The 11,836-nt window shown below is 35.1% G+C and overlaps 1 pseudogene; it reads right to left on the minus strand.

Moving 5' to 3' along the window:
* Positions 1 to 9,967: 9,967 nt before the first annotated feature.
* LOC124238703 (40S ribosomal protein SA-like) lies at positions 9,968 to 10,721 on the minus strand (annotated as a pseudogene).
* Positions 10,722 to 11,836: the final 1,115 nt, after the last annotated feature.

Here is an 11,836-nt window from a genome sequence, read left to right on the forward strand (position 1 = left end):
CTTCCTTCCTTCTGCTGACTTTGGGCTTTGTTCTTCTTTTCCTAGTTCTGTTAGGTGTAATTTAAGATTACTTATTTGACATTTTTCTTGTTTGTTAAGGTGGGCCTGTATTGCTATGAATTTCCCTCTTAGGACCACTTTTGTTGCTTCCCATATGAGTCGATATGGTGTATTTTCATTTTTATTTGTCTCCAGATATTTTTTGATATCTCCTTTAATTTCTTCATTATTCCATTGGTTGTTCAGTAACATATTGTTTAGTCTCCACATATTTGTCAGGTTCCCAGCTTTTTTCTTGTAGTTTATTTCTACTTTCCTAGCATTATGGTCAGAAAAGATACTTAATATCATTTCAGTCTTCTTAAATTTCTTGACACTTGCCTTGTTTCCCAATATATGTTCTATCTTTGAGAAAGTTCCATGTGCACTTGGGAAGAATGTGCATTCTGCTGTTTCTGGATGGAGTATTCTATATATATCTATTATGTCCATCTGGTTTAGTTTTTCATTTAATTCTACTATTTCCTTGTTGTCTTTCTGTCTGGATGATCTATACATTGATGTCAGTGGGGTGTTGAGATCCCCTACTATTATTGTGTTGCTGTTAATTTCTTCTTTTTGGTCTGCTAATATTTGCTTAATGTAGTTTGGTGCTTCTGTGTTAGGTACATAAATATTTATAAGTGTTATGTCCTCTTGGTGGAGTGTCCCTTTTATCATTATATACTACCCTTCTTTGTCTCTCGTTTCCTTTTTTATCTTGAAGTCTACTTTGTCTGATGTTAAGTAGTGGCAACACATGCTTTCTTTTGCTTGTCATTAGCTTGGAGTATCATCTTCCATTCCTCCATTCTGAGCCTATTTGTCTTTAGAGCTGAGATGTGTTTCCTGGAAGTAGCGTATTGTTGGGTCTTGTTTTTTAGTGAATCCAGTAACTCTATGTCTTTTGATTGGAGAATTCAATCCATTTACATTTAAAGTGATTATTGATGTATGAGGACTTAGTACTGCTTTTTTTTCACTTGTTTTCCAGTTGGTCTGTATTTCCCTTGTTTGATGTCCTGTGTATTTCTCACTACCATTTCAGTTTGGTGGTTCTCTATGATGGGTTTCTGTTTATTTATCATTTTTAACTCTGTTCTGATTTTTTTTTGAGGAAGATTAGCCCTGAGCTAACTACTGCCAGTCCTCCTCGTTTTTGCTGAGGAAGCCTGGCCCTGAGCTAACATCCATGCCCATCTTCCTCTACTTTATACGTGGGGCATGCCAAGCGGTGCCCTGTCCGCACCAGGGATCCAATCCGTCGAACCCCGGGCCACCGAGAAGCGGAACATGCGAACTTAACTGCTGCACCACCAGGCCAGCCCCTCTGTTCTGATTTTTTGTTTAGTGGTTACTGTGAGGTTTGTATAAGAGATATCATAGTGAGGTAGTCCATTTTCTGATAGCCTCTTATTTCCTTAGTCTAAACCATTTCTATCCCTTTCCTTTTCCTTGTCTAAGTTATTATTGTCATGGCTTATTCCATTTTGTGTTGTGATTAATATGAAGTGATTATACTTGTTTTTGATTCTTCCCTTCCCTTTATTTTTAATGTTATAATTATGTGTTTGCTATCCTGTTCTGCTAGAGAACTGCAATTTTCTGATTTTGTCTGTATGTTTATCTCCTTGCTCAAGGCTTTGTAAACTCTTTCTTTTGTTCAGGTATGAAGGCCTTCTCAATCATTTCTTGTCGTGGGGGTCTTGTGGTGATGAACTCTCTCAGCTTTTGTTTATCTGGGAAAGTTCTTATTTCTCCATTGTATCTGAGGGTAGTTTTGCTGGATAGAGTATTTTTGGCTGAAAGTTTTTGTCTTTCAGAATTTTGAATATGTCATTCCATTCTCTCCTAGCCTGTAATGTTTCTGCTGAGAAAACTGCTGAAAGCCTCATACAGGTTCCTTTGTAGGTCATTTTCTTCTGCCTTGCTGCCCTTAATATTTTTTATTCGTTATTGACTTTTGCCAGTTTTACTAATATATGCCTTGGAGAAGATCTTTTTACATTGATGTAATTAGGAGTTCTATTAGCTTCATTTACATGTAATTCTAGCTCCTTCTGCAGGTTTGGGAAGTTCTCAGCTATCATGTCTTTGAACAAGCTCTCTGCTCCTTTCTCCTTCTCTTCTCCCTCTGGAGTACTTATAATCCTTATGTTGTATTTCCTAATTGAGTCTGATACTTCTCAGAGAATGTCTTCATTTCCTTTTAGTCTTAGTTCTCTCTCCTCCTCCATCTGCAGCATTTCTATATTTCTGTCCTCTAAACTACTAATTCTGTCCTCTGTAATATCAGCTCTGTTTTTTAAAGATTCCAGATTTTCCTTTATCTCATTCATTGTGTCCTTATCTCATTCATTATCTCATTCATTGTGTCCTCATCTCCAACATTTCTGATTGATTTTTTTAATAGTTTGAGTTTCTTTTGTGAAGAATCCTTCTTCATTAATTTTATTCCTGAGTTAATTGACCTGTCTTTCTGAGTTTTCTTGTAACTCGTTGAGTTTCTTTATGATAACTATTTTGAATTATTTGTTATTTAGATTGTAAATTTCATTGACTTCAGAATTGATTCCTGGGTACTTGTCATTTTCCTTCTGGTCTGGAATGTTAATATACCTCTTCATGCTATTTGATGGGTAGACTTTTGCCCTCGCATAGTTGTAGTATCTTGTCTCAGATTCCACCTGTCACCATGGGGGGTGGGGCAGGAGCTTTGTTTTCCGAGCCCACCATGACCCCTAGCAGTTGTGCCCATCTGTTGGAAGCTGTGCTGACAAGGCCTGTCTGCATTTGCCTGCTGGCCGCCAATGCTTTATACAAATAGGTGCAGGTACTCTGGTGGGGATCCCTTGCTCTGGTCTACCGGCCAAGCTGCTGCACCAGGTGAGGGGTGGGGTACTTTCTTTCACGTGCTTGATTGCTCCCGCTCTGCACTCAGTGTACACCTGGGCTGCTTAGCTTGTTGGGGATGCCCCCACGATTGCTTAGCTGCCTCAGTATGGAGCATTCCTGTGGGCTGGGAGGCAACTGCAAGAGCAAGAGCATTCCTGCAGTGGGCTGCCTTTTCCCCCTTCTCCTCTCAGAGTCATGTTCTGGTCACTGTGTGAGGTCCTGTGACTTAGATTGCTGCCTCTGGGTAGGGGGAGGAGATCTGTTTACCTCCTTCCACTGCCTCCCAGGGGCTCCAGCACCCCTGCCTTCAGATGATTGGCTGCATGGATCTCTCAGAGGTCTATTGTGTTGTGTGAATGTCCTCTGTTGGTTAATGAATGTCCTTTTTGTTGTATCTTAGCAGGGAGAGACTAAGAGAAGAGCTCTTCCTTAGTTTTCCTCTGTGATGCTGACATCACCAATGTCTATGCTATTTTAAAAACATCATCCTAGTATATAAGTGTAAAAAGAATTTATAATAAAAAGATTTAAACTTGTAAGATTGCTTAAGTAGTGACAGAATAAAGCTCAAGGGAGATTATGCTAAGCAATGAAGTACAGGAGAAATAAAGTTTATTTATAGTAAAGTATTTAATTTGATTATTAATAATATGCTTTATATTTTTAATTAGTAGGACAAAGGTTATATTACAGAGAGAGGTTACATTGAAAATGTGGTACTTTGAGGTAGAGGCTTTTCTGTTTATGTATATTTTTTATTCTCAAGTTAAAGAATGTCATAAATACTTCTAAAATAATATCACGAGCATACTCCACATAATTTGTCATTTTTTAGTCATATTTTTAACCAGTTCAAGAGACTTTCATCAAGAGAGCTATAATTAAATTAGGCATTCCCTTATTCCTTTATCTTGAGACTTTTTTTCTGATTTTTTTTTTGCTATTGTCAGTAACAAAATGGTTATTGCTAAGATGATGTCCTCTTAGTATATTTATAAAAATAGAATTATGCATAAAATAAAAACACTTTAGGCTCTTAATATACATTGTAAAAATATTTTCAAGAGATCGTGCTAACATATAATATTACTATTGTGTGTACAAATTAAGGTCACTTAAAAAAAATCTGCAGATCCCAGTTTTACTAACAAGTTCATTCCTTGTGGTCAACTTAGAGAAATTTCTTAGAACAAGATGTTTGCTTTTTTGTGTATTAATTTTATGTTATGCCTGTATACTAGACTTCTCATAAATACACACATATTGCTTAAATTAAACAGACACTGATTTGTTTAAGCCAGTACTTATTATTTATAAATTATAATTTTTAGATGTTATACAACTTGTTTTCTTTGAAATAGTAATTGTCTTATTTGTTTTGATTTTCTGCATATCTTTCATTAACTCATCTCCAAACACTGCAAGTATAAATTTCTGTCATTATGTTCAAATGCATCCATTTATCTTTAAGACACTATCTTTATTTTACTGGTCAGGAAACAAATCTGCTTTCTGTCCTGGAGGGAGACACTGTTTCTGTCTTCCAAGGTTATTTGCTATATAAACATCCTTGAAAGATAATCTGAAACAGAAGCTGACGTAAGACATACAGAATGTGAAAGAGACCCATGGAGAAATGTCTCCCAATAATATACTTGAGTCTATTTATGGTCTTTCTATTCTATTCCACTGATCTGTTTGTCTACTCATGTTAGTACCTCATTCTTTTAATTATAGAGATGTCATAGCGTTTTAATATCTTGTAGAGGTAGACACCCTTATACATTTTCCCTTTTAGTGTTTTCTGACTATTCTTAAATTTATGAATTAACTTAGAGATAAGTGACATCTTTATGATGTTGAATCATCTTACCTAAGAATGATGGATAGCTTTCTATTTGTTCAAGTTTATTTTTTCTCTTTTGGTAGCTGTATAAATTTTTCTAATACAGTTTTGTACATTTCTTGTTATATTTATTTTTAAATATTTAATCTTTTTGCCATTATAAATTTTTTCTACTTCTATGCCATTTAACTGGTTATTTGCATATATGAATATTATTGATTTCATATATTAATATTTTATCCTACTTCTTTATTGAGTTCTTTTATTGTTGGAGCTAGTTTTATCATTGATTCTCTGGGTTTTCCAGGAATAGTATGATATCTTCTTTACCAATTATTCCTCTAATTGATTTCTCCTGTTTAAATGTATTTAGTGTCTTGAATTCACTGTTGGAGATAGCATCCTTGCCTTGTTCCTGATCTTAGAAGATGTGCCTTTAGTGTTTCCTGATTAAGTAAGATGTCAACCTTAGGACTAAGTTATATCTTATCACGTTAAAAAAAAAGCATCAATCAATTCCTATTTTCTTGAGTTTTTCTTTTATTTAAGAATGGATTATGGAACATTTCAAAGTTTTCTTCAGCATTTATGAAAATGATCATGCAATTTTTTCTCCTTAGTTCTATTTACATGATATTATATTAATGGATTTCCTAATATTGGGACAATCTGTCATTCCTTGAGAATATCCCACTTGGTCATGTGGTATTATTTTCTCAATATAATGGTCAATTCTGTTTGCTAATATTTTATTTAGTACTTTTGCATTGATATGAATAAGTGATATTGGTCTAAAGTTTTCTTTTTGTACTATGTTTGTTAGGCTTACCTATCAGTGTTACACTCACTTTTTTCCTGTTTCTTTTACATTAATTGTTGTTTAAGCTTTCTATCTCCAGTGCAGTAATTTTTGGTATTGTGTATTTCTCTAGGAAATTAGACATTTAAATTAGGTTTTCAAATATGTTTGCATAGAGGTCTGAAATCTGTCTCATGATTTTTTCCATTACAATGTTTATTTTCTCTTATTTTGTATTTTTATATTTGGACTTTCTTTTTTTTCCGTGATCAAGTTAGCTCATGGTTGTATATTGTTAATGAAAAAAATAGGATTTTGATTAATTAGGTCTACTCTTATTCTAGTCTCTATCATTAATTTCTGTGTTTATCTTTATGACTTCCTTCCTTCTGTTTTCTTTGGTTTACTTTATTCTTTCTCTATTTTTGGAAATGGGAATTTAATATTTTTATTTAAATTCTTTTATTTTTATTGATATGTGTATAATTGTATAATTCAGATCACTGCTTAAAGGTGTCTGTATAAATAGTGTTTTCATTATCATCAGTCATGTGCTGTGTAATAACATTTCAGTCAGTGATGGACCACATATGTGACAGGGGTCCCATAAGATTAGTACCATAGAGCTTAGGTCTAGTAGGCTATACTATCTAGGTTTGTGTAAGTACCTTTACGATGTCTACACAATGACGAAATCACCTAATGATGCATTTTCAGAACATATCCCTGTCGTTAAGCGATACATGACTGTATTTTTTAGAAGTTGTGTAATTTTACTTTGTATTTTTCCTTTCACAAGAGTTATTTAATAGGTGTGTTTAAAACATTCCATTTGGAAGGGTCTTTTTATTATTTGGTTTTGTTAGTAACTTCTGGTCTTATTGCATTAAGATCAGAGTATTCTTTATCTTTATAAAACTTAGTGATGTTATCTGTCTGAGCTAATTTATAGTCAATTTTTGTAAATGTTCCATGAGAACTTGAGCCTGGGGGATATTCTCTTCTTTTTGGGGTATAAAATTGATAAATTTTGATGAGATGTTCCTTAGTGATTATGTTGTTTAGGTCTTCACTATCCTAACCTATTTTTTTGCCCTCTTGATCTGTCTTGTACTGAGAGTGATATGTTAATATCTCTCCATTTATTAGTATGTTTCCATCCATGTCCTTGCATTTTCTTTAGCTTTTTGCTTGAAAAAGGTGTTTTCTGTGCTATTTAGTGTAAGGATATTTATAGCTATTATGTTCATTGTTAATTATGGTTTTCAGTGTTAACAAGTAACTTTGTCATACTTAGGCTTGAATTCTACTTTGTCTGATATCAGGATCACTACCCCTTTTTCTCTACTGTCTTTATTTGCTGGGCATAACTTTGTCTATTTATTTTTAATCTCTTTTTGGTGTGTCTGTCTCTTATATACAGCTTATAGTTGAGTCTACCTTTGTGAGTGAAATTAAAAATTTTCTTTTAATAGGTGAATTAAGCCCATTTGTTTTCATATGACTAATGTGTTTGTTCTTAACTCTGTCCTAATATTTTATAATTATACATATTATTTTGTATATTTTTCCCTTAAATATGTATGTTCCTTGCTCTTTACCTTTATTATTTTTAGTTTTCTTAACATTTAGAAAGGTTTTTATTTTTATTCTAGTGTTTACCTTTGTACTGTAACTTTTAAAATGCCTTTAGTTCCTTTTTTCTTATCATTTATTGTGTCAGTTTTTAATATCCTTTTACTCCCACCTATTGCCTATACATCAATCAGTGAGCTTATTTTGTTTCCCTTGTCCTCCCATTTTTATTGCATTATTTTTATTCTTTACACAACATATAGCATGTAGTCATCTTCCACCCATGCCCATGCCTTTATTTTAGCTTTAACTCTATATTTATAAATCCTAAAATGCTGCTTATATATCTTTTTGCTAAAGTTTTTCCAAGTTATTAGTTTTAGAAGAAGCTCATCATCTAAAAAATTCTTTAAGAATGGCTCATGGATATAGACTTCCTAAGTTTTTGTTGATATTTGATGAGAAGCTTAGATGATATAAAATCCACTTTCTTTCGTTGAGTATTTAAAAAAAATATGCTACTCCATTGTTGCCTTGCTATGGTTATGTTTGAGAAGTCGTCTGCTAGTCTAATTCTTTTGCCCTCTTGTAGTTTATTTGATCTTTGGCTTGAACTTGAGGAATTTTTCTTTATCATTTAAGTCTAATAGTTTTACTAGACTATATCTTGTGGTTAGTTGATCTGGGTTAATTTTTTCATGTGGCTGGTGGGGTAGAATCAGGTCTTATTTGTGGAAAAATTTCTGGAAGATAGTTTTAAATATTAGTGCAGTTATGTTGGTTTGTTATTTTTCTTTCAGGGACTTCAGTTATACCTATGCAATTCCTTCTTTGTCTTTTATTTCCAGTACTTTCTCTTTGACCATTTATTCTGCTTTCATCTCATTTTTCTTCTTCTGATTTTCTTTTAAGATTGCTTTTCTTTAATGCTTCTTATTCCCTGCTTTCCCTTTGGTGTCTTGTAACTTAGTCTGCATTGCTGAAAACATTTTTGTCCTTTTCCATTTTTTTCCAGGTTCAATCAATATTCTTGTCCTTTCTTTCTGTTTTATATCCATTTTTGTTATTAATTATTGAAGTTTTTTCTTATCTGTTTGCTTCTCAAAGTTTTTGCTTGAGTATATTTAATTCTCAGTTTGGATGTTTTCTTACAGTTTTCTTCTATTTCAAAGTTTATTTGGGGTGGGGTTTTCATCATTTGAAATCTGTTAAAAGTTGTTATCTGATTCTTTTATTCTCCTGTTCATTTTGTGGTTTTGGGATTTACAAGTTTCCTAGTTGAGTGGTCTCCTTTTCTCTCAGTGGGGCAAAATCTGGTTTCTTTAGTTGATTTTACTTTTGGGTGATGGAGGCAGGGGTTGTGTGTCTTCCAATTTTTTGTTCCTTTACTTTGTCTTCCAGATCCCTAAATTTTCTGTTTGTACTATTTTCCCCTTTACCATAGAATTGCCAAAGTATACTTTTCCCTTTCATTCTTTGCATTTTTCTTTTCCAGAAACTATACCTTTCAAAGACTGCAAGTTGAAATCATAGGTACATTTAAATGTATTCTGTGTCATAAACACTTTCACATTACTAGAATAACTTTTTAATAGTTTTACACTTCACCTGAACTTTCTCATTCTGACAGTGATTTTTGGATAAATCTTAGGCTCCTTGCAAGTCCACACTTCTCTCTGCCCCTGTAGTTTTCCCCAAAATACCCTTTCTCATCGCAGAGGCTTATAATAGGACCATGTATATCACTCACCAGAATTTGGTGTGTTTTTCCTTTTAAAAAAATTTTTATAGTTATTTTAAAGTTGGACTCCTTTTTCTTCTGTTTATGTGAAGGGAATAGTACTTTATAGTTTTATCTGTTCATGTTTTTGTTTGGTGTTATTTTGGAAGGATATATGGGGGATACAAAGATGTAGGTTGCTGCCATTATTTTAGGCTATCATAATTATCCCCATTGCTTTTTAAATAGACTTTCTTTTTAAATGGGCTTTCTGTAGTGCTTGTAAAGTTTATTCTTGCTTTTCCTCACTACCAAATTAACATTCAGATTTTTTGGTTCTAAGTTATTTATCACTTATTGACCTTTCCAGCTACCAAAATTTTATTTTTATTAACTCCTCTCTCATTTTCCCCATCTTTGGGTATTTATATCTTTGAATAATACTCAGTTTTATACCTGAGAGTTTTAGGCTAGTCAGTTTATGGAGGGACCAAGGGCTGATGTATGTTTTTAATCCACAATCTTTATCCAGAGGTTTAAGATGTTTTCATATGAGACATAGCTAAGGCTTTTCAGGAAAAAATATCCCTGTTATTTATTCTGAGAAAATTATAATATGCATGACTTAAAAGGTGCTGTCCTTATGTGTTTTAGGAAGAAAGGAGAATGAGGGTAATAATTCTCCATCTGTATAGTATATAAAAACTCCCTAGGGAGATTTGAAAGAAAGTAGAACTTCACACTCTATTTCTGTAGTTCTGACTCAGTTGGTCTGAGAGAGGACCCTGAGATATTTATTTTAAACAATCATCCTGGGTTAATTGTGATGCTGTTGTTTTAGGAACTCCACTTGACACATACTAAACTGAGGATAGACTTTAATAAAAATGAATGAAAGCCTGTCCATATGTATGTGAATTTCCTTGATAATTGAAATAGATATTGGTGGCCTTTATATATGTATTTGATATATTTATGTATATTTTATATATTATATATTTCAATATCTTTACATATATTTATATTTTAAGGAGACTTTAGTTTCTGTCAACTTTATTTCCATTTTCTGGTTAGGAGTCTGTGGAAGAGCAACTTAAGACCACTCAGTGGTTGTTTCTCCCTATTTAGTAGCCACAGCAGTGGGGGCTGTAGACCGGTCCTTAGTGGCAGGCTGAGTGCTCCAGTCTTTGGTATGGAAGTGCTGAATAGGCACGGAGGGCACTTGTATGCCTTCAGGCCAGTCTGCAACCTCAGGTTGAAGAGCAGTAAATTTGGGAGTGGGAACAGTCCATTCATCCTGAAATTCCTCCTTGGTCACAGCCTTTTCAGCAGTGGCCTGCTCTTCCTTGTCAATATCTTCAGGAACTCTGTAGATGTAGAGATCAGGCATGACCTCTGGGAGACGGTGCCATGTATGCACAGGACTTCCCCAGCCAGTGTCCACCACATCTGACCCACTGAGTGAGCTTCCTTGTTTCATGGGATGGCAGTGTCCACACAGAGAAGAGAAAAGTCTGTCTTACACAGACCCATGATAGTTAACATAGGATGCCTCTGTGAGAGGCTGGTGGTTAGCCCTGGAATCAGTAGCCACCGGAAGTCATGGCTCCTGGAAGGCTGCTTGGATCTGGTTAGTGAAGGTTCCAGGAATGAAGAGGCCCCAGTAGTACTGGCTCCAGGGGCAGCAGCCAACTTCAGCACGGCTTGCTGGCCAGTATTCCTGGATGATATGATACTGATGTCAGCTGAGTTTTCAACAGCAACAATGGTGTGAGCTGCCAGCAGATGCTTCTCCCAGGTTCTCTTCAGATTTCTGAGGTAAGGTCATCACTTTTCTTTTTGTAGATAATTATTCCATTTGCAAATCAAGGTTGGTGCCACCTAAGTGGGTTCTTGCTGCAGGGAATTTGAAGACATCCTCCTCCTTCATTTTCAGGACATCAAGGGCTCTGGTGAAAGTTTTCTGTTGTGAAAGTTTCCCTTTGAATTATTGCAGTAACCCAGTACAACACCGTGGGGACCACTCTCTGGGTAGCATGGAAAGGCTTGGTGGCATTTATCCTGAGTGTTTTAGTTGTGGCAGTCATTATTTCTTATCAACATTTACTTCTCCTCTACTTCTGGAATAGAAGAGAATTGTATTTATATACTCTCTTAGGGCTAGATGTGGTCTGTAACAAAATAATAATAAAATTAAAGAGGTTAGAATAAGTGTAATAATGCCTATTTCATTTGCTAATTTTTTATAACATATTAGCCTCTATGAAGTTGCTCAAAAGAGTAAATAGGAGAGATTTCATCAAGATGGCAGCATAGGCAGACTATGAATTCACCTCCTCGCATAAACACAACCAGGTTACAACTATTCTTGGAAAAATTACCCTGGAGAGGGAACTGAAAACTGGATTTAAAACCCCCTGCAATAAGGGACAGTCCTGACTAAGGCAGAAGGCAGAAATTCCTTCTGGAGAGAAAAAAAAAAAAACCACCTTTGCGAGCAGCAGAGTTTCACAGCCAGCCAGCCAGGAGCCACCCTAGGGTACGCAGCCCTCCCTGGAGGAGTGGGGACCTGAGCAGGGACATGTTACTGCTATAAGCATCCTTCAGACTCAGCACAACTGAGACAGGTGTCTTACTATTTGGCTTCACTGGCTATTAACTGCAACAGGGGATACCCCCAGAAAAGCTATCAGATAAAAGCTGAAAAAACCCAGCTCTTAAAGAGCCAATGCACAAATTCACCCATCTCAGAGAGCAACCTAAAATCACCAAAAAGAAAGCTGCACAGTCTTTTGGTGAAAAGAGACTCACATGGTAGTCTCTGGATGCATCTCAGTGAGAGGTGAGACCTCTCCAGAGACAGAGATATTGGTGGCAGCCATTGTTGTGACCTAGTACATGTGTGCTGACACAGATGCTGGCAGATGCCATTGAAGATATTCCCCTGGTCTGTTAGCTGTTG

Source organism: Equus quagga, chromosome 4 (genome assembly GCF_021613505.1).
Source record: "Equus quagga isolate Etosha38 chromosome 4, UCLA_HA_Equagga_1.0, whole genome shotgun sequence".
NCBI classification, from domain to species: domain Eukaryota; kingdom Metazoa; phylum Chordata; class Mammalia; order Perissodactyla; family Equidae; genus Equus; species Equus quagga.